This window comes from Diplotaxodon limnothrissa, linkage group LG10, assembly GCF_057381915.1.
Source record: "Diplotaxodon limnothrissa isolate DT_005_m linkage group LG10, D_limnothrissa_male_GT1.1, whole genome shotgun sequence".
Classification (NCBI taxonomy): Eukaryota; Metazoa; Chordata; class Actinopteri; order Cichliformes; family Cichlidae; genus Diplotaxodon; species Diplotaxodon limnothrissa.
In genome coordinates, this window is record NC_140605.1 from 14,586,702 (window position 1) to 14,611,022 (window position 24,321).

The following is a 24,321-nucleotide window of genomic DNA, read 5'->3' on the forward strand; positions in this document are numbered from 1 at the left end:
CTTACTAAGATCAATCATCTTTATTTGAAAGAGATTTGAAATTATGGGTATGGAGCACATGCCAAACAAGGGTCTTTATGCCATTCTTTGTTTGTGCTAATCAGTTGAATAGCTCTTCTTAAGAGGTCATTGCGCTCCCCAGTCGAAATGGAAATGCTTATCATTTTTCAAGTTGAAAAGGTAATGATCACTAGAGCCATTTCTCTGAATCTCAGTGAAAGAATGTGCTGTTTTTGGTATTCCAGTATTTTGGTGCATAACATCAGTCGCCCATATAAGGTCGCATCTGCTCTTTTGTGCTTGACACAGAGATAGACGTATAGTTTTCATAGCTATACATCTATAGCCATAAAATTATACATCTGTACATTATGGTCTTAACTGCTGATAAGAGATTAAAGAGAAAAACTGCAGCTTTCATGTGGAGATTACATTGCAGATTCAAGACTGCAACGGTCTCATGGCGATGAAATGAAACATGTGAGTGTGAATTCTCTTTTTCATCTGTAAATGGTTGACGGGGGAAAAAGGTGCCCCCTGACAACGGAACATTATGAAACATGCTCGTAAAGTTTTTTTCTTTTTACCATACCACAGTACACTTTCTTTACCTTAGAGTATACAGCCTGTAGCTCAAAGGAAGTATAAAACCTGTCATTTTAATAAGTAGCTTTTTTAAGCCCTGGGCGAAAACCAGGCTTATAGTTGTGGTCTTCTCTGTTTAAACAGATATAACACAGTGGGAAGGGTGTCACTGAGGCCTGAGTTTGAGTTCTTCATGCCTCATTAGACCATATAAAAGAAAAGATAGAAGTTCAATAAGATAATATTTTCAAATATTACTGAAAATTCTCAGTAGGTGAGCTATGTTAAAATGCTCTATAATTTTATGCATGCTTGCAGTTGCCACTTCAGAAAATACTCTGCACTTTATCAGAATTCACATGTACTGCACAGAGAAGAAATCCTGTTATTTTTCTGCCATGTATGAGGTCAATGAGGAGTGTTGAAACGGCAGACACTATATCAGCCCCAGGAAAGGCAGTAATATTTGACCTGCATCCAGGAATCACAACAAGTCATTATTCTGATCTCTGTGCAGACAGAGAGCAGACCGAGCTGTGTGGACAGTGTGTAAATCAATGTATGGGGGATTAGGGCTAACATTATGGGAGATTGGAGTCAGCTAGTTTAGAAGAACAAAAATGTGGTGCAGAGTAAGATGTCCTGAGAAAGTGTTACAAGGGGCTAGAAGAGGTTTAGATAAGTTGATCATGAAATAATTCTCTTGTTCAGCTGCAGCACAGAAACTCCAAAACTTTTGTGCATTACTCTTCTTCTTATGCGGTGAAAATATATCTGCAATAGTACATCTAGGAGTTTCATTTAATGTCATCAGTCAGATAAGACAGCTACAAAACAGACACCCCCCCTTTTGGGCTTGGATTTGGCGCTTGACTGCATTGCTCCCCAGGTACTTCCTTGGAGTTGTTACCTGAGCCTTCCCCCAGGCAGCTCAGCACGACACTGCACAGCAGAAATGAGGTAATCTTGTTAAATGGTGACAGTCAGTTTCATATCAATCAAGAAAAAAAAAGACAAAAGCCTTACAAATTCTGTATGGCTGTCATTAAAACTCATTTACATTTCAAAAATTTCACTGTGATCTGAAAAGTGGCTGTAGACGCCTGTTTAATCTGTTTAAACATTAATTAAAGGACTATTCCTGACGCCCACCCCTTCACCCATCTACAGTAACCCCAAGAAATGGCCGAGATCATATCGTTATCAATACCTAAGTGGAAGTCAAGCAGTCGGCTCCTGACACTTCTGTTTGTTAAGTGACCTGGGTCAAATGAGGTCTGATAGCTTAATGGGGGCTTTGAGACTTCTGGAAAATGGTTATAATTGGATTTAGGCTGTGACTGCTCTCCTGAGGTGTGAGGAAAACACTAAGAAATACCTGGAACAAGGCTGCAAACAATTATGTTCAGATCCTGCTTTTTCTTAACTTTTCTGCAAATATGATTGACTCACATAGTCTGTATATTTAATTGAATTTTATTTCATTTTATTTATTAATTTTTTGGCCAAGTTTTCTGTCTTGAAATGAATGGCATTTATCACTCTTATTTGTATATCTGATCACTAGTTTTTCACGTATACTTTTGCTATGGCTGTATAGCATTTCTTAGGATATATGGAGAAGCCATTAAGCTAAGCTGTATTGACTGTATTGTATTCAAGTGGCCATTGTACATTCAGTCGGGTCACATTCAGTCAGTTGTTTCTCTCTGACCGACCTGCCTGAGGTCAATGTATCCGGTTGTTAAGTGATGACGTGACGAATCCTACTTCCAGGCCTAAAATAGTCTGCGTTTAATATGGCTTTTGTGTTGTTAACATGTTTAATGTTTTCTATTTTCTTCTATTTAATCTCAAAAAGCTCCTAAAACAGTCAGTGATCACTGTTGACCTCCCTCGGCTTTTATTACCGCTAATCATTCATTAAGCTCAGTTTTTAAAACCTTAGGATGTAACTACAGCCCAGCCCATGCAGCAGTATATGTATGACTAACCTCGTATTGTGGATGGATTATCTCAGTTGTTCTCCTGGCTGAAGTTTGGTTCTTTTACAGCATCCTGCCATGCGATTACATTTGTTCCTGACCACCGAGAACACTCACGTTAACTTTTATCGAGTGGAAAAAAAGTTAGCTTGTTTATATTATGCTAACATAGCTGTGTCGCTAGCGGTCACGTAGCACATCATTATATACCAACTAGCCAAACTTCAGTAACCCTACAAACGTCACTGCTGTTTAGTTTTCTGTCTTCATTTATGTTGGAAGTGATAACAGAGCTGTACGTTTTAATTTGTTTCCAAAACCCTGCAGTCAGGACATGCTATATTGTATTTAGATAGAAGCTAGCGAGCTAACTTCCTGCTAACTTCTAACTCCGTTAAATGTCATAAATTCCATTTTCATGGATGCCTGGATGTTAAACTCAATTGTTACACCTGGTAGAGCAGAACGCTGATCATTTTATTAAAGATGAAAGACTTTAGACAGTTTTTCAACTCTCAGTAATGCCATAGTGATCGTTTGATATATGGACCTGCAGCGGAGTTTAGGCCCAGACACGGCTAGTGACGTCAGACTTAACGACCGGATAATTAGGATATAAACATAAATGGATAGTAATATTATAGATCATGTTTGTCCCATTTCAACCACAGAACACTCTTTGATAAACTCCCCAAAAGAGAATGACTTCCTGTTTTTTTTTCTCAATTTGTCGTAAATCACAATACTACTTTGTTTCTTTTATTTTTAAGATGACTGCTGTTTTTTTGTTGTTGCTTTTTTAAATTTATGGATGTAGATGTGTGCAAGTGAACACAGTTTTACCAATGAATGTTTTGGGTCTGATGTTTGTGATGTCAGTGCCAACACATTTATGAGAGATGCGAGTTTGCTAACGCTGCAATTCACACACATGCAATAAATAATAAAAAGCATGAGTATGTAGAGTTTTTAATGAAACATGGACTTCGCAATATTTATGTGGTGAAGTCAGAGCTAAAGCCATGACCTTAGTTTGTGGAGAGCAGATTGCTGTGTTTAGAGATTACATCTTGAATTGCCTTTATGAACCTAAACATGCAGAGAAACACAACAACGTGACTGTTGTACAATGGAGATTGACATCTGAAACTTAAAAAAAAAGGAAATCCGCAAAAGCAACTAGCGCTTTTTACCAAGCTGTAGCGGTGCAGTCAAGACCAACTTCATCATTTCTCACAAAATTACTGTAAAACATAAGCCACTTTTTTCGCGAGGAGTTTATCATAAAGTGTTTGGTGGACTCTGTTATGCTAATATACACTGAAAAAAGAAACATTTGGAAATGTGCCCTTCTCCAGAAACTCCAGTAAGTCTGTAACAAAATGGATCGAGGACATTGCAGGAAATCTGGAGCTTCAATCGAGAAATGAAGTGGGCAATTTTGACTTTTTCTCCTTGGCTCTGGACCAGAGTTGTGATGTATGCACCAGAGCCCAGTTACTCATCTAGAGTTTTTGATTACAGAGGAGCTGGCAGCAATACACTCAATGAAAGGGACTTTGTGAAGAAACAGTTTTTCAATTATGAAGTTTAACACAATCAAACTTCTACTGGTCAGTGATGATCACGTCTGCTGTTGCATTTCCACTTCAGATATTGAACCTGACTTTAATTGACCTGTTCTAAGACAAAACAGAGTAGATTTTCCCCACTGAACAAGAAATAAACCCCCAAAAAGCTGCAGATGACATAATCAACTACAAACAAAATGGCAACTGCAGTTTGAATAAAGTTAAAAGTTTTGTCTAATTTTGCAAAAAGCAATTACATTTTAATCACAAGTCTTTGTGGGACACTTCAATGATTCAAATCTGTTCTTTTGTAATGATAAACATAGTGATGTGTGTGTTTAATAAAGTGGCAAAATCTATTACTGAAAATGACAGTGCATGTGATCTTTCTAGCTTTAAATGCAGCAGCCAAGAGCTGTTGAATGCAAAACATTAAGCTGACATGAAAAAGAACAACCACACTAGTGGAGGGGAGTGGGAGTGGGTGGCTTGTTACAGCGCTGAAGTCCCCCTTTTCTCTGTAAGTCTTCAATTCACAGATATGGTCTATACTGACATGACCAAACTAAGAAAGCTCTTTGTGGGTGCTACCAGCATTTTGACTGGAAAACTCTGGCAGCAGATGAAACGCCAAAGTTGTCCAAATTGTTTGGAATAACCTTTAGCTCTTCTGTTACAATAGAAAATATATTTAAAATCAAAATTTTCTTGGTTAGGGTGAAACTTTAGATGAAAAACAATTCTCTTTTCTGCTAATTTCTTTACACTTTAGACTTGAGTATATAAACAGCTTCTTCTAAAAGAGTAACTTTTGACATTATGTGTTGTGCTCGGACTTAATGCAAAGTGGATATTCAATCTCTGTGAATATAGGGTGAGATCAGATGCAAGCTGGACTAATGAAGAGAGAAGTGATATCATTCGCCTGTGCTGCTCTTCAGCTTGGGTTGGTTTCACCTCCTCCTCCTCACTGCCTCCTGTAGAGTCAAAGGGTTTGCATTAACACTTGGCTCCAAACAGAGGGACTTTCTGAAATGTTTTTCCTGTTTTTTGGAAGGTTGCTCCATGCCACGATTCAGAACACTCTGAGCTGAAGGGATGGGGTCTGCAAAAACAGCCAGAAACATGAGTGCAGTGGATGCAGTGTTCCCCCTCATGTTATCGTGCAGGCTTTAGCTGGTCTTCACTCCTTAAGTGTCTTTGACCCACTCCCATGGTACTGATTGGACTGTGATTGCTGAGATAAAACTTCATGATCTCATATCACCCTCTACTTTGGTCTGATTTATTTAAGTGTTCACATAATTTTTTTTCTGGATGCTTTCTACTGTCTGTATGGAAACAAGAACTGGTGTACCTCCACTCTGTGCAATCAGAATCAAACTCACAGGTTTCTTTTTCTGTCATTTCCATTTGGCCAGAAACAGCATCTTTTATTAAGTAACTACAACAATACGGTGTTTTTCTTACTAACCTTTATCAGCAAATTAAATGGATAAAGCCATTGTGACGCCACCTTTTGCTCAGTGGAGACAGTCCACAAAGTGAAAAACAGCCTAAGAGCAAAGTCATGACAAACAGCACCGACCTTTAATTTCAAGTGACCACACCCCTAGTCATGCAATACTTTTTCCTTAATACATCCTTAATAATGGGTGAATTATCAAAACATTCCCATACGATGCTGTTATCATGAAGTCGTCATTTCTACAGTAAAACTTGGCATTTTAACATGTTTTGGGTTCCTGCAACTGGTCCGTCGGGTTATTGTCTCCCCAGAAACACTTCCCTTGTTGTTTTGGAATTCTTTTTTTTTCCTATTCCTATTTCTGTTTTCGTTTTTCCTATTTCCGTTGTGTTTTGTGTGCTTTTGCAGCGTTTATCTTATTGCTGGTGTTTTCTTAAGTTGCAGTCCGTTTGGCCTCTCAGGGCCACAGTATACAAAGCTACAGAGCTATAATTTAAAAAGATCTTTGGTCTGTAACTGAGTTGATATAGTTTGCAAACCTTCCAGGCAATTCTGTCTGCTTCATATCTTGAAGCAGGAATCTTTCATGTGTTAGACAAATGTGTAAACCACTACACTACGGAGACACTACAAACTGGTTTAAAATAACAACAAAGCAAATTAGCTCAGCTAGTGAAATAGAAGAAACCAAATATGTTTGTAAAGAGGTCAGGTGGTAATTATTTACAGCTGTTGAATGAAGTTTTGAAGGTTTAGTAACAATGAAACAGGCTTCAGTGGAGTCTTTTAAGACTGGGGCCAAAAAAGGTTCTGGGAAGGTCGTGTCACAAATGGTGTCTGGTGTAAAAATATGTGCTAAATCAAATATGTGGATCTATTTGCTGTGGTTAACCATTGTAAATACTAACTATGACAGGGGTAATCATTTATGAACGTAAAGGCAAAATTATCCTTTTTTTAAATAAACATTATCAGCATGATTTTAAACTTACTTTAAAACATTATTTTGGAAAGGGGGAAATGTTATTATACCATAGGTTTATTTGAGCAGAAGCAATAAACCTGACAAAGACATATTATTGATGTGGAGTTCCACAAAGTTTAGTCTTTGATCCGTAATTATTTCTCTTCTACGTCATTCCTTTAGCCTGTGTCATTCAATCATTTTCCGGCATTTCTTATAATTTCTTTGCCGATGATATTCTCCTATATGTTTTTTAAGTCTCACCAGCTGGATAGCCTTTCCACCATAGCTGACTGTTTATCCTGGATTAGTGACTAGCGCTCCAATAATTACCTTTAAAAAAAAAAGAAAAGGAAAAAAAAAGCACTGCACATGCATATCATTTATCACATACGTAAATGTAATACCTTATTTACTAGTAGGGATGGGTATCGTTTAGGTTTTATCCGATACCGGTGCCAAACCGGTACTTTTGAAACGGTGCCGGTGCTTAAACGGTGCTCAAACCGGTGCTTAAAGAATGGAGAACACAAAATTGGTCCAAAAACCTCCCATGTTCAGCTGTTTTTTTGTAAAAAGATAACAATGTTAGCCTTTTCTGCAGCTATGGGGCATATATGGTATCACTCTTGGCTGGAAGCAGTGCTTAAACAATGGAAAAAACACAAACTTTGTCCAAAAACCTCTCATGTTTAGCTGTTTTCCACTTTTTCTTTGGTCATTTTAGCCTTTTTGGCCAGGGTGAAGGGAGTATCTGCCATCAAACAAGAAGACAGCCGCATGTAGCTATGATGATGTTTGCTAGTTCACCTTACATGCATTAATGTAATAACGTGGTTAGCCTACTCAACGTAAATTACACACGAACAACATTAAGCTACTCACGCAGAGAAGAACGGCTGCTGCTGCCATCATCGTCCTCATCATTTCTGCTACATTGGCAGGGCTAGGGGCCAGGACTCTACTCTTCGGGTTTTTGGGGGATGTTGCTAACTCCGGGTCCGATAACAGGCACCACACCCGCAGTAGATGTGCATGGTGTGAGGTCTCGAGGCAAGCTATCAAATACGCCGCATTTCTCGGCTTTTAAAAAAACCGCTATGCATCGCCAGGTGTTTCATCAGATTTGAGGTGTTACCTCCTTAACAGTATCAGTATCAGTATCAGCTTAAAACACTTGTTGCAGGCTGCTGAGTTTGCATATTTTGCTGTGAAGTACAGCCAGACTTTTGACCGCTTCGCCTTGGGCATTTTTAATCTGTAGCTCTGCGTAAAAGAACGTGCGTACCTGGACCCGCCTACTATCCTCGGAAACGTAAAATGATTGGCTAGAATCTAAAGTGTATCACAGCTCAGGAAAAAAAAGCACTGAAATGTGCGCTGATTTTCGGTCTGGTTACTACCGTTTATGTCAGAACCGATACCGGTACCCATCCCTATTGACTAGCTAATATAAATCACCCCTTTCACACCAAATGCTAGAGCAAGTGGCGTAACGCACTGTAGCAAGCAGGCTCACACCACTCCATTTTAAATTGGCTCCCATTTGATATTAGAATTTGTTTTAAAATTTTTATATTAACATACAGAGCGCTAAATTGGCAAGCTCGAAAATATATACTTTAACCTCTTATTAAACAGACTGCTGCTATATAAATAAACTTACTTTACTTACTTAAAATGAGAGTAAGTAGCGACGGTTCGGGTATCTCCCTAAGATGCCTCTTTAACTGCTTATAATAATAATAATAATAATAATGGATTGGATTTATACAGCGCTTTTCAAGGCACCCAAAGCGCTTTACAATGCCACTATTCATTCACTCTCACATTCACACACTGGTGGAGGCAAGCTACGGTTGTAGCCACAGCTGCCCTGGGGCAGACTGACAGAAGCGAGGCTGCCATATCGCGCCATCAGCCCCTCTGGCCAACACCAGTAGGCGGTAGGGTAAAGTGTCTTGCCCAAGGACACAACGACCAGGACAGAGAGCCCGGGGATCGAACCAGCGACCTTCCGGTTACAGATACGCTTCCCAACCCCCTGAGCCACAGTCGCCCCAAGGTGAGTTATAGGTGAGCTTCTTCAGGCATGACCTACTGGGAAGAAGCCCTGGGCCAGATGCAGGACATGTTGGAGACATTATGTCTCTTGTTTAGCTAGTTTGGCGAATTCCTTGGTTGTCTGAGGAAGTTGCCAAGAAGAGGGTTCAGGGCCCTTTGTCTCGAGCCTATATAGACGACAGACAATGGATGGATGTTTTCCTTACCTGAGAAGCACCATCTATGACAAGCATGTGAGTCAACTCCTGCCACCCATGTCAGGCCCTCCACCATGGGTAATTCTGTGGATGTCAGTAAAGTCCTGCTGGGTTATGTGATACCTACGCAATTAAGTTAGTGATTTATTGTACAGGTGTTGAGCTTGTGGTGCTCCAGTCATAAAACAATACTAGGAGCATGTTCACTGACAGTCGGGGTCAAGGTGCCCATGTGTACACATGAAAATGGACGTCAGCCTTCCTTCTCATACAGATGTTCATATACACGGTCAAACATTTTTTTGACAATTGTGCTCTTTCTGGTTCTTGCCTTAAATTTTTTATCAAAGCCAAGTGTTGTGCTGGTATACAGAAATGTCTTCTGTGTCTGTGGGTTTGTATTTAATGAAAGATTATGTTTGAATGATCTATAGTGGATTCAGACTTTTGGGAGCTGGGAGGTAAGAAAAATGTGTGTTTGGGTTAAAGCACAGTTACCATATGACATATTCACAGTTGAGAGGATCTGTTCAGATCTAGTGAATCCTACACCATTAGCAGGTAAAGTTTAAAAGTACCCTAGTATGCTCCAACTCTGTATTTTTTTAATTCCTGGGCTCAACTTGAGTATCTTTATCTTTAACAGCCCTTTTTGCAGCCCCTCGGTTTCTTCTCTCCCTCTAGCTTGTGTTTACCCCACCCCAAACGCCTGTTTTATTCTGATTTGCTGGCCCATGGCTTGTTCCTGCAAAAAGGAATTTGATAATACCATATAAGTTCATCTGTGGCGGCCTGATGTTAACTTGGCTCGAGAGTAGAAAAAAACAATGGAAGTCAAGCTTTTAGGGCAATATGAAGCCTGAGGTTTTCCCTCACAGTGATCTTTCACATACTTTCACCATGTTTAACATGAACACTGTAACTGTTTACAGTTACAGCTTTATTTTGCTTTCTTTGTTGGTTGATTTACTTGTGGTTATTGGTGACAACAGCAAGCATCTTAATGAAACAGCACACGTTCCAAATTGTATTATTAACTAGCTTCGTTGTCAGGAATAGAGTGTGCATGTGTCCGTGAGCTTGCTCTTTTCCTCTGAATAGTATCCGATAAATGAATGCATCAGGCCCTGTGATTCTCTTGCACACAGATACACGCCATACACCATTTGCATCTAGTGTGGAAAAAAACAGACTGACAAGTAGTTTTAAGACATCTAACTGATGGATCTAAATATTAATTAATGATTATTACAGAATAAATATTAGATGAGGTCCCTAATTAAAATGTAGTTGGTGTTAATGAAGATAAATACTCCAGTTTAGTCATAAAGTTAGAGAACAAAGTTCAGCTTAACTTCAAATGAGAAAACTCTGAACTATGTAGAGCCAACACCCCTGATGTCTTTCTGCTCTGTATTTTCCAAGGCTTTTATTAAAGTTAACAAACTGCTCTGATCGCTCAGTGAGGGATGTCAAGCTGAAGCTCTTTGCATATATTGAAGTGAACATATGCCTTCTAGAGTAGCATGTGTTTGTGATATATCTGACTATCAAGTCTTAACACTGATCAAATGCAGATCGTCTTTCATTAGAAATATGTAAAGTGTTTTCTTGTGCGGAGCCACATTTGTCACGCATTTTGTTTTACTCTGTGCTACTTCTTTCAAATTTCTCCTTAAATGGAGCCAAAGTAGGAACCGCAAATATTGGTGGACTTCTCCACCAATGTTACAAACTCACAAATCGCTCCTGAGTGCACTCAGTTTATTTTCACAGATAATTTAAAGAACACATTTTCTCAATTTGTGCATGCACCATTTTGCAAAATATTGTGCAGCTGGGCAAAGACTCTATGTTTTAGCCCCAACTAAATTTGAATTGGAAAATCTTTGGATTGAAAGTGCGTGAAAGGGATTTGAGAGGCAATATTAGGGAGATTTCAGACTGGTATTAATGTGATTTCCATCAGACTGTCGTTCTGAACTTACCATTTATATAAGAATAGATGGTACACTGTCAAAAGTTCACACTATACTATTTTATATTCGTCAAACTTTTGCAGATTCAGTTAAAGAAATGTTAGCAATATGTCTTCATGGAACAGGCTAACAAAGTACCTAAAAAAGTTAATGCAATACTGTTCGAGTTAAATGCCTTTTTGTAGTGCTTGAAGCATTCATAGGTCAGTTTTAAGTTACTTAACAAACAATGTTCTTCTGAAAATGATCAGGTAATGAGCTGGGCTAAAAATTTGGGATATGTGATAAAGCAACCAATGTCCAAAAAAACCCAACAAACACTGAAAGATCTGGAGACTATCTCTCAAGACCACTTTAAAACTTTTGCATAATACTGTAAAATTAAAAAAAAGTCTTCAACAGGGGTTTGCATTTGTGTTACGATTTTTTTTCCTCACCGAAAGTCTGGAAAACATAACTTCATGAATCTGAATATGTGGTCCTTGATCTATAGACACGTCAATGAATCATTTCACTTTTTCAAAGACATGTGAGTGTTGAGGCAAGAACATTTGCAGTTACTTCACTTTTATCATGAGTGTTTCATTAGTTGCGACCACAACTTGATATAATCACCTACGAAAATATCCCACAAAGCTGGAATCAGTGACAGAGAAACCCGATGAGAAAAGCGTGCTTTCCAAGTAGCTTAGCTTAGCACAATAATGCGCCACTTTTACACTTTCATGAGTTTAACAAAGAAGAATTATAAGAGTCAGAGGAACTGCTCGCGTGATTTTCTGACATTTTCATTGGTGTAAACTGTCAATAACCACACATAGTAAGAGTGACATTATTGCTAATTGCTCAACAATATGAATAAATACTCATATTGTCCATAACTGTGCTCTAGTTACTCAGCAAAACTTCACCGAAGGTACTTTTCAACAACAACAGTTTCTGAATCAAACTAAAGGTAAGACCCAGACTGTCCGCTGAAAGCAGATAAACCCAGGTGACATCAACTCTCCATTCCCAACAGGACAAAAAAGCTGTTTTTCATTAACAAGCTAAAATGTTACATGGGGTACAGCTATCTGGATTACTGTTTCCACAACAAACCAAATTTTAAAAAACCCAAAAATACAACAAAAAAAAATAGATGGCTGTCCTAGCACTGATACCTTACCTCCAGTATCTTCTTTAATTTCTGCTTTCAGTAACAACCCAGCCCTTTTCCCCCCTTTTCAGACAGTCTCTCTCTCTCTCGCTAGCTTGGAAGGGAAGCCTGAGAAAGATAATGTGGTTTTTCTGCTTTGATGGCTGTTTTTCTGCCATCAAAGACATGGTGGGCTCCAGTAGGGTGGGGCTGGGCTGGATTGCTGACTCCTTTACAATCTGAGTAAACCTCCAGAAAGGCTGTTGTTGAAGCGTTGGGCCAGTCAGTCCATGACAACAGCACGCTGATGGCTGAGTAACACAACAGCTTTTCTCCTGGGAGATAGCAGTGGAAATGTTGAGCGATGCGAGTCTACCCATACTGGAATAAGTTAACAGCAATATGGAACATGGATGTCGTCATTGCTTTCCTTTGTCTCTACACGTCAGCTTGGTTTTTTTTATATTATTTTTTCTTAGTCTATGTGATGGTGTTAAAGGAATCAGGACTTACATATTAAATGGGGGGAAAAGCTAACTGTACTAATCATACTACAACATAAAGATGTGTGCTCACTGTAAATGAATTAAAACATGTTCTTCAGGTGTTTATGGAACCAGGTCATCCAACTGACAAACACTAGTAAGTGCCTGTTTGTGGTCTAATGAAGACTTTTATAGGGCTGCATATCAGGGTCATTGTAGTTTGTCATTGTAGTTTAAAAGAATTCCTGTAGAGCCCTGAAGGATGGAGCAAAAACCTGAGAAAAACACATAGCTTAAAATGAGAAATTTACAAAGAAAAAAAAACTCCTATCACTCATTTGCTATCTGAGAAGTCATACATTTGTGAGAAAGGAATGAAAGATTAAGTTAACATGGACATGCTGAAAACTGTTCCTTCAAAGGGCACTTCAGGCTGTCTCCCAAAGCAAGCAATAAAAAAAAAAAAGATCTGTGTGAAACAATGGTTTTCTTTTTATTACCACTGGTAAAAACCTAATCTATAACCTGTCATTTAAAAAGACACATTTAAAGGCCTAATAAAAGGACATAGCCATCCCAACAACAGACTGTTCTCTCTGTTGAGGTCAGGAAAGCGATTCCGCTCCCTGAAGACCAACACAGAGAGACTGAGGAGGAGCTTCTTCCCGCAGGCGATACGGTCTCTCAATCACACCACCACACAGTACTGACCCACACATATAGTTCTTACACACACACTGGACATTCTGGACATTGTTTTCACTTCATCACTTAATCACTTTAAGCATATTTGCACTGCACAAGACACTAAATAATGTGGATTGCACAACACTGGTCATTATATTCTTCATTTCCAGTTAATACTTGTACAGCTGCTGTTATTGTATATATATATTTATATTTTATTTTATTCCTTCCTAGTTAAATTTACCCTTTTTAATTTTCATATTTATTTCCTATCTTATTCATAGCCTTTTCGTTTTTTTTCTTTAGGTCACGAGCAGTTGTCTAAGCATTTCACTGCATATCGTACTGTGTATGACTGTGTACGTGACAAATAAAATTTGAATTTGAATTTGATTTAGTACATTTAAGCAATATGTCTGTGATACTTAAATCCTTAATTTTTAAGTTTTTCATTTTCTATTTAGTGGTGATTCGAACAAAATTCTATCGCGGATAAAAAAAAATGTAAGTTATGTACAAGCGGTGCATGATGAAAGTGAGACGTGAAACAAACACATAGGCAGGGGTACGATGATATATACAAAAATGTTTTTTTTAAACATATAGGTTAATGATGTGTCACAATGTTCTTGCAGTTTCCTTCAGATCAGCCTACCCGTTGAGGAGAGGGCACACATATATATATACCTAGACTACAAATACAGTACACTGATCATCTAGTCAGTGTCAAACCTAAAAGTAAAGGTTGCAGCAACTTTGACAAGTCTTGATGCATGTGCAATCATCCAGATAAAGAAATCCCAAAAAGTTGATTCTCTTCATCTGAACATAATGTTTTAAGTCTCTGAGACTTATTCAGCACTTCTATGAGTGATGAAACTTTTCTCCCACTGAAAATGCTACATCCAGATGAACTGAATCAACTTTTTGAGATTTGATTGACAAGGGTGTGGTCACTCGTAGGCCCAACATACAGCTATCTGCTGGGCCTTACCTCTATTGGAGTCTCTTGACTGTAGATGTGACAGTGAAGTGAGTGAAATTGTAGTGTTTTGTTTATATGTTATATAGCACGATTTCGCATGTATCTCTGTGTATTGTTGCCATACTGTCTATGGAACCGAGCAATAGCAACATGGCAATGGACAAATTCAGAAAGACTGGCTTGAAAACAGGAATTCAAAAGGCAACAGGTGAGGATACTGTTGCTACCTTTTATATTCATTCGGTGATGAAAATACACAGAGGCTTTTTTGTTTTTAAATAATTTACAGCCTTACTTTGGAAATGAAGTTTTTCTCTCAGAATATACAGTGGTCCCAATATACCATCATACCATTTCAATGATGGATTACGCTGAAAGGGTTCACATGAAGTATTTTAAACAAAGCTGACCTTTTTGATGTGCTCGCAGAGTCGTCGTGGGGCATTAATCAACATATGCAGTCAGGCAGCTCTGCTTTATGAAGTAAACGAGCAGAGCAGTCTGAGTAACGCACTGCAGGGTGCTGTGGTTTTATGAGTCCTCTGCTAGTTCGTATGTAAAACACTTCATCCCCTGCTTTGAAGTGAAGGCTCTCTGGTCATCTTGTCTGTGGTGTCTTCCAGGAATCAGCACCTTAAAGCACGCACACACACACGCACGCACGCACGCACGCACGCACACACACACACACACACACACACTTAGTGTCTTAGTGATTTGCAGATGATTGCTTCCTGATTTTATTCACATTTTCTACAACGTCCTACCATTTTTATGCAGTTGTATCAGCTTTTGTTTCAGGTTTTATTCATTAGACAAATTGGTTATGAAATAATACTGATGCTAAACTTTATACTGTAAAAGTTTTTAAACGTTCAGCTCTCAGTGGCAGCAAGCAATCGGTGTTATTATTGCCAGTTTGCCATGATGTTAAGCATGTAAACTTACGTTAGGATGGTTTAATTGCTCATTACAATTTGATCTAAATGCTTAGATTCTCTAGACAGTAAAACAACTTGAATGCAGTTTCCATTGTTGTAAACAATAATCATATATGCATGTGTTTTTAAAGCAGTAGGCAGGCAATTTCTATCCAGTTTAAAGGATAGAAATTGCCTCCAAAGCAGGTCTCCAGGACTGGATGTCCTGGAGACCTGCTGGCAACCGCTGGCATCTAAGAAACGTTGCATAATCTGCAACTAGTTGGAGAATGGTTGCTGGAATCATTATTTTGAAATTGGTTGCAAAGAGGCATACAGTGCTACACCGAAAACCTCCTTGCAACTGCTTCGGTTGCTCAATCGTAAATTGTTGTAATCCCTGGCAGTTTGCATAGAAGACACCGACTTGACTGCAAACTGTGTGAAATTGTGAAAAGTAGGGCACAAACCAAAAACACAGACTGTTAAAAGTTGTTATCGTTAAGGGAAAAACTTTTATTTTGAAGGCAAACATTCTCTGTTTCCAGTTTGTGTTGCACTTTTTCAAGTTCCGCTGCAAATGGCGAGTGTTGAATGTTCACGAGTACATCTCTCACTCATTATCTACAACCAGTTAAACCTCTCAGGTCATCAGGCGCAGATCTTTTAAATGTTCCCAGAAATAGATCTAAGTGTTGTGAGTGTGCTTTCAGTTATTGCGGTCCTGTTCTTTGAAACAGCAACAACTGCTAACCAGTGCTGTTCACTGCCATAAAGCAGTAAGGTAACCTACGCAGGTTGTTATGTTTTTATCATCTGTGGTAAGCACATTGAGTTTACATGTAATGAAATGTGCTGTATAAATTTAATTGCAGTTGATGTAGCACCCTAATTATTGCTGATTTCACCGAGTGATAGCGAGCAACCACTCGCCAGTCGGATGGGAAATACATGTTGTTCTCTAATGACTGGGGACCTCCTTTCTCTGGGCCTGTGTGACTGAGGCTTTGTCCAGAGACATTAGAAATGAGACCCAAGCTGGAGCTCCTATACTTTCATTGAATAACATACACATGTTGCATTTATTCAGAAAAGGCATGTCCATCCATGAGAACAGAACAGTCTGACAACCTGCCTGTCTGACACACTTACCACCAGGTGCTTCCAATCAGTTCCTCTCAGACTGAAATATCCTTACATGGTTCTCTGCAGAGCTTAAAGGCTGCCATCAAACTCATTATTTTCTGCCAGAATAGCAAAGTAAAATGGATTTTTCATCAGCAGTATTCAGAATTTATAGGTCCTGGCTTATTTGTTTAATTGGCAAATCAAACTTTATCTTAGAGCCTACTCAGATAAATATTTTTTCTCAGTGCCTGCCTCACAGTCTGAGCTGAAAGAGGAAAAAATAATGAAACACTACCCGACCGCAGACTTTATAAGATTGGCATTAGAAATTTGGTTTACTTCTCTCATAAACAAATGAAAACAAATCCTTTCTAAGACAAAACCATCACGTTTATGTGACGGAGATTTATAGATGCTTGCTCCTAAAAAGCCCATCTGTCGAACAGGTTTCGAAGTGGCAGATTACAGCTAATAAACAGTTTAATCACTTGTAATAACTGTAAGTGCTTGAAATAAAAAAAAGTAGATTAGGGAATGATTCAGTGACTCAAACGATGGCTAAACAAAACATTCTCATTACATGGACATAAATATCTCTGTAATTTTCCACAGATTGAAAAACCTCAACATCGAGATTTGTTTTTGTGGGTTTTTTTAAAATATACCGGTTTGATGTGAGTACACATAGCGCTCTAAATACATACGCTTCAATCACAATGAGTCCTAAAAAATGTGAAACTCCAAATGGCTTTTTTCTCAGTCGACTGCGTGATTGCATTGATACGTCTACAAAACAAGTGCTGAATTAGAAAGCCAGTGCACACTGTGGATCAGCTGCCAAACGTGCTGCACCTCAGAAACATGACGGGGCATTTTGCTTCAGCTTTATGTCAGGGCTAAGCGGAGCCCCTGAAGCACTTCAACTTGGCCTGACACACCAGTGCTAAAATGTAAGAGCCAATAAGCTCCAACAGTTTATGATTTTACATAAAATACTTTAAAGATCTGTTGTTAGCCAAGACAGCCAGAGGAAAGCCACATGTCAAACTGAAGATGATGAACTCCTGCCGCAAACTAATAACAAACAGGTCACAGCTGCCGCCTTTGTTTATTCTTTACCTCACTGTGGCAATAATAGTTACAGCGGATTATGTGAATGTGATTCTGACTTCACACACAGCAGTAAACTTCTTAAGTGTACACCAGAGATTGCAGATGTGGCCCAAAGGACGACATCATCGGCAAATAGCACTGAGGCAAACAGATGTTTCCATTAGCCTCGTGTGAGAACTCTGCAGGGAAATGAATCGCACACAAATATGTTTTTAAATTGGAGTTTTTGTGTCAGTGGTGGTACTTTCATGAGGAGATGAGCAGTACCCAAAATGAATCATTACAAAGTGATGTTTCTAAAATTCCTCTGTGAAGTGACCTGTTCCCTTTTTGTGGGGCAGTTTCATTCAGAATGACTTTCAACCCACTGTGATTCTCTGTGATAGAAACATGGAGAGAAAGACTTAACGTGAAGCGTGAGAGTGAGCAAACTGAGGGGAAAACCAACTCAGATATATTACATGAAACATGAAATCCTCCAATAAAATCATGTCAAGCTTCCAGGTACAAGAACAGAACATACTGCACCCAGACAAGGAATCCCAAGGGTGGCTGATTAGGTCAGAGTAAAGTGCAGTTGTGCAGAAATAGTCTTATACAATCATGTAAAAAGTAAAAAAAGAAAGTAGATCCTCTTTTAATTAATTAATGGTTGCCATATCAAAACATAATAAACGATCATCTTGTCCTTAGCTGAAATACAACAAGACGTGACATATTACAGCATGTTTTATAGCGTCGTTATTTATTTAAAACTGGGTCATGCAATAGTAAAATTATCCCAAGCAAAGCAGAAAATCTGCAACAGAAGGTGTTGCAATGACTCAAAGTCCAGAACGCAACTGGCTGAAACGCTGTGGTGGTGGGACCTCAGGAGTGGACTGAAGCAACGCTGTGAAGAAGAGTGGGCCAAAATTCCTCCAAAATGATGTGAAACACTAATAAAGTCATACAGAAAACTATTGCTTCAAGTTATTGCTGCTAAAGGTGGTTCTACAAGTTATTGGATCACAGGCTGTTATTAGTTTTGCACACAATGCTTCTTCATTTTGGTTTAATTTGGGTTATATAAATAATGACATGTGTTCAGTGTTGGGAAGGTTACTTTTAAAATGTATTCCATTACAGAATACAGAATACATGCCCCAAAATGTATTCTGTAACGTATTCCGTTACGTTACTCAATGACAGTAACGTATTCTGAATACTTTGGATTACTTAATATATTATCATTCTTTTTACAACAACGTGAATGTACTATTGCTGTGTGATTTATTACTATTACTGAAGGTCCGCGACTCCGAACTGTAGTAAAGGGACCTCTGACTAATACGGCGGGGTCCCTGTCAGCTCATAGCCGAAAAATAGCTTTACTTTGTTGTGTGGGTCAACTTTTCTTGCGAGAGACAGAGAGAGGCATTGAAAGGCTGCTCCAACAGAACTTATTGTTTTCAGAGGAAAACACGAACACGGTGTACAGTCGAGTCTTAATAGCTTACTTACAACTGGGCTCGTCAGGCTCTCTTCTTGGCTGAAGTGGTTATTATTATATTTACATGCTTCCAGCTCCCGTTTTTCCTCGATGACAACTCGTACCTTTCCGCTCCCCTTTTTCTCCCTCCTCGCGCTCACAGACCCATAACGTGTATGGCAGTCCATTCTCCCTGCAACACGGACTACACTGCCCATGATGCTACATTCTTTAGAGCTATGCTTGTAGCATTCTGCCTGTTAGCTTAGCACAACAACAACGAAAAGGCGCTCTCTCACCCAGGAAACACGCAGTCGCAGAGAGAGAGAGAGAGAGCGTTGCCCTGTAACCATGGCAACCGTAACGCTGCCGCCTGGAACAACAGAACGTAGCTGTCAAACAAAACCCAAACAGTCCTGACCCGCGACAAAATGAAACAGGAAAGTACCGCAGTGTAATCCATTTATTTCAACAAAGTAACTGTATTCTGAATACCGCCTGTTTAAACGGTAACTGTAACGGAATACAGTTACTCATATTTTGTATTTTAAATACGTAACGGCGGTACATGTATTCCGTTACTCCCCAACACTGCATGTGTTCTTATTTGAATTTTATATATACGCATCACCCCTATGGAACTCCAAAGTGTTCAAAATTAAATAAATAAATAGGTCAAGATGAAATAAATAACTATGTGAATAAATAAGACACAGATATGTAATGTGAGAATGATATTGTGAAATAATGGAACACATTTTGAAAACAATGCATATTACATTCTGCTATATATATTTTCTTATTATTGTGAAATATTATTTCATGGTCATTATTTTTCACAATAACAGAGATTATTCCTGAGGCATTTTATTTATTTCCAGCCGTTTATATTCCAAAATGACCTTTTTTCAAAGTCAGTCTTTATTTCAAAATCCCGTTTTTCCCGATGGTCTATTTATTTCATAATGCGACTTTTCAGCAGAATGACTTTGTCTGTCAATCAAGAAAGACAGGGCGGAGCCAGTTGTGTGATTGGTTGCTCCTTTACTCAGACATAAGTAATAGCACATGAATTGTCGATTTAGGTTTAATGGTGCAATGCATCTCCTATGCAGCTGGCGGCAGTATGCAGCTCAAAATAAACTTAAGGCACCGACAAATGCAAAACACTGGGCGCGAATAACGTTACAGGTGTATCAATTCTTGTGAAGGGCATGGCTGCAGGAAACAAGTCCGTTTCTGAGTTACTCAGAGAACTTGCTAACCGCTTAGATTGAACGTCTTCACCTCAGTCTGCGTATTGCAGCAGTGTACTGGAGATGAAGTGGTCCCTGGTCCAAGTTCTCATCACAACCGCACAGTGTTAACGTTAGCAAATGCTAACGCTATCACAGCTAGCTCCACTCCACGAAACGCTGTTCAGGGTAAGTAACGATATGTTATTATTGCTTGGTTAGTCTGTCTGTCTGGCAAAAATGAGCTTTTTAATCAGTTTAGTCACAGATTTTTTTTAATACTGTTTTTTATCATAGCAAAGAATTCTATAAATTAGGTAAGAGAAAATAATTGTCTTCTGGGTTAATGTCTGTATTACTATTTACATTGTTGTAGGTAATAGTTATTCATGACCAGAGATGGGCAGTAACGCGTTACTTGTAACGCGTTACTGTAATCTGATTACTTTTTTCAAGTAACGAGTAAAGTAAGGGATTACTATTGCAAAATCGGTAATTAGATTACCGTTACTTTCCCGTAGGAACGCTGCGTTACTGCGTTACTAAAACCGTGATTTTTTTTGCGAGAATGTCTCATGACAGTGACGTAAGCAAGTGCGACGTTGGTGACAGCAGCTGTGTGCAGATCAACAATGGATAATATATGGAGTGCGGGAGAGAGTATGAGCGTGCAGCGTTTAAAGCGTGGAAGTACTGACCTTACTTTGAGTTTGATTCCATAAAAAGTGACAAAAACATTAGCGTCCATCGTGCGTGGGAAGAAAACTTCTTTTTACAGCGAAAAAAACCCCTAAACTTCCGAGCAAGCACCGAGTAGCTACGACGTGATGGGAAACTCACAGAGACACTCGCGCGGATTCTTCAACTGACCGCAGCACACCTACACCAGGGTAACCCTCCGCCTACCCTGCTCCTGCTTTACAGGTGAAAATAGAGCAAAAGGACCGCTGAGTCTTTGACTTTATTTATTTTCTGCTGTGTTTTACTTGCATCTGTTTGAAAGAGTGAGTGAAAACACAAAAAACATTTTATTTTATGTGCTGGAATGTGTAGAAAATAGGTTTAAATGTTAAACTAATTTATTCAAGTCAGAGAATGTTGCATATAATTAAATGTTTTGCTTGATGCATAAAGTTAAAAGATTAAAACTGATAAAACAAGTTAAAAAAAAGAGACTTTTCCATTTGATTACATTTTGTATGATGGATTATGTAGAAAAAGTAGAATTGGGCTGAAAGATCTATCACTTTATCACCTCTTCAGGTTGTAAATCGTGTTTTTAAAAAGTAACTAAGTAACTAAGTAATTAATTACTTTTGAAAATAAGTAATCAGTAAAGTAACGGGATTACTTTTTGGGGGGAGTAATCAGTAATTAATTACTGATTACTTTTTTCAAGTAACTTGACCAACACTGTTCATGACTGTTTTAAAGTGGCTTATCTTCTGTGCTAATATGGAAGACAAGTAATCTATGTGAAAGAAAAGAAAGCAATTTTAGTTCAACGTAGTGATTTTGTAAGTGGGTATAATTTGAAAATGCTTTTACTAGTACAGTGGATGTTCTTTAAATATTTAACATTTAAAGTGTGTGTCACTTTACAGACTCCAACTTCAGTTTTGGTTTGGTCTCACCGTTGTAGGTCATAACACAAACAAGTCGTCAAGTCAAGCAGCTGAGGAAAGGGCTTAAGGAAACCATGGTATGGCCGCTTCTGACAGAAAGATCAGACATCATTCCTCCTTTCTTACCAAGGGAATCAGAGACTGCTCCCTGTTGTGAGGTAAAGTCAGGTCACATCTTTTAACATCTGAATAGTAAAGCTATTTGGTTAATTTATGAAGGATGAACATTAATTGTTGACACAAAACACCAATATACTGTTTTGTATGCGTGGGTTAGTTGAACAGCTGGGTTACATTTAATAAAAATACACCTAATGTTGCTGATGCTCTTAAGACTACAAGATAAGTAAAGCTATAAAATGACTGTGGCCTGCCACAGAAGATGAAGATGAGGAAGAAGAGGAATGCTCTCGAGGATAAATGCAGAGTGGCAGGTTACCTTCGGTCCTTCATTGAAAATGGTAAGTCTGCTGCGATAGGTATTTTGCCATTGGTTTTCTCTGATTATACTTTGGTAAATTACATACAGTCCAGTGATCTTGGGTCATTAACAAAGTACACTATAGTAGAGCTGGGCGATATGAGATTTTTTCATATCACGATATTTATTTTTATTTATTTTTTTATAAAAAGGACAAGAGCGGTGAGGTCTATCGCAATAGTTTAATTTTTCTATTGAGAAAAAGTTATTTCGCAATACATATCGTTATCGTTCTATCGCCCAGCTCTACGCTATAGTATAATTTTGTTTTGTTATTTGCTCCATGCAATACATAAGAGTGGTGGCATTATCAGTTGCACTAGAATTGTATGTAGACTACTTTTAGCTTTGTTAACATAAAAATATCTATAAAAGCTACAACAGCAATTTGAGTGGGGCAAAAATGTCTGGTGCCCTGTATGTAAGTGGTCATCTTTTATGGTATTTCTCCATAAAAGATTCAAAATAATGAATATAGGATGTCATTATAGTTTAAAACAATCTTCTGTTGCAGCATCTTGTGCACAACAAAAAGCCCTCATCAAGTTTTGGACAGGATGGGAAGTCTTGCCGAGAAATGACTGTGGAAGTGGTCAACAGCAATCTTCCAAAGTCTTCCACCGGTTTTGAAGTACTACGTCTTCCTGCACACTACTGTACCTATGAGTCATTTCTAATGGACATTCAGGTGTGTCTCAACTCTGACTCAGGTTTTGGTCTGGTTTACGATTGATTCCATAACCACATGGTAAAATTAGACCATTTCTTCTTTCTTGCATCACATTACTGTACTCGGTGTTCAAAGAAACGGACAATCTAGTGAGTTCTAGTTCTTTTTAATACACTTGACAGTGAAAAATACAGAGTACAGGTGTGCATTTATGGCTTTTTTAATATAAACTGATGAAGAGTTCAGATATCAAAATCAGTTGTTCACTGTACATTATAAATTACACAATATGTTTTGTTTATACTCGCTACTGATACAAAAAAAATTTCTAGAAAAAATTATTTGAATTAAGATGTTACACTACTGTACTGTGTTCATTGTATTAAATCTGCTCAGAGTTGACATGTACTGTATATCCAACCAAGAAATGAATATCATTAAAGTGACAGCTGTATAAAACAAATCCTGTTTTATAGCCACTCACTGTTTTGTTGAAAATGAAATTGGTTATGCTGTTTTGAGTCAGTATTAGCTACAAAGCTGTAGAAATTTAAAAAAAAAAAAAAATCCTCCTGACATAGAAACTGATTAAATGTAATAATGTCTTTCTACAAGTGATTCTGAAGTATTGGTAGCACAGCAGGGTCTTGTTCATTCAGTGCATCTGGGAGCTGAATCTCAGGAATGGTGATCTCATTTGATGGGCAGCGATTATGTTGTCCTGTCCAGTCCACACCATAATCCTCATCAACCTGAAAGAGCATGCACATGTTTTAAATCTAAACTGAAGAGGTGTTTCCTGCAGCTGTTCCTAGATGGACTTATTGAGTCTGCCAGGGCCTATGTGAGTTGCTTAGGCATTGGCTACCAACTAATTATTCATTCACCCATTCTAGGTCAGGATTGGTTCTCTTCAGGTATAACAAATTTAACTTTGTTTAAAGTATTGCCATCTATACCTGACAGGTGGGATAAAAGAGAATGGCTTGGGAGGCGCACAGCAAATCTCAAAGTTTTCCAATTAATGCTGAAAGAACCAAGGATGTAAATGTATTCTTGTTTTAGCTTTACCGAAGACACCAGAGAAAGTATATCTATAATGCTGCTGAAATAGACAAAACCATTTCAATAAACTCGCTATTTAACATCAACCTTGTTATGCGTTATCAGAGAACAATCAACTGCAAACAGCAATGAAACATTCAACTATGTACTATTTAAAGCACTAATGACCCTGTTGTCTAACAAGATGTGATAAGTAAGTAGACTGTGGAAAGCTGGTGGGTCTACTCTCTGTGTAAAAGGTTCCTACAGGCTCCACTGACCCCAGTCTCCGAGTTAACACACTAACAGCTAACACTGCTAAACGTGTCTCAACGCCGAGATGGCGCCGATAGCTTTAGCCGTAGCTGCCCCACTTAGTTTAGACAGTAACAAAAAAAAAGTAAGCGATAATAATTCATTGTCAAACGTCATAATTAAGGTCAACACCTAAACAATGCTGTGTACAGAATCACACAGGTGCTCAATTACAGCATAAACTTACCTTAGACCATCCTCCGTCATTTTC

The 24,321-nt window shown here is 38.5% G+C and overlaps 1 long non-coding RNA gene across 1 annotated transcript; it reads left to right on the forward strand.

Moving 5' to 3' along the window:
- The first annotated feature begins 21,432 nt into the window (after nt 1–21,432).
- Nucleotides 21,433–23,052, forward strand: LOC146624059 (uncharacterized). Its single transcript, XR_014906534.1, has 3 exons — nt 21,433–21,758; nt 21,935–22,061; nt 22,596–23,052. It is a non-coding gene; the product is annotated as an uncharacterized LOC146624059 (long non-coding RNA).
- The last annotated feature ends 1,269 nt before the right edge of the window (nt 23,053–24,321 follow it).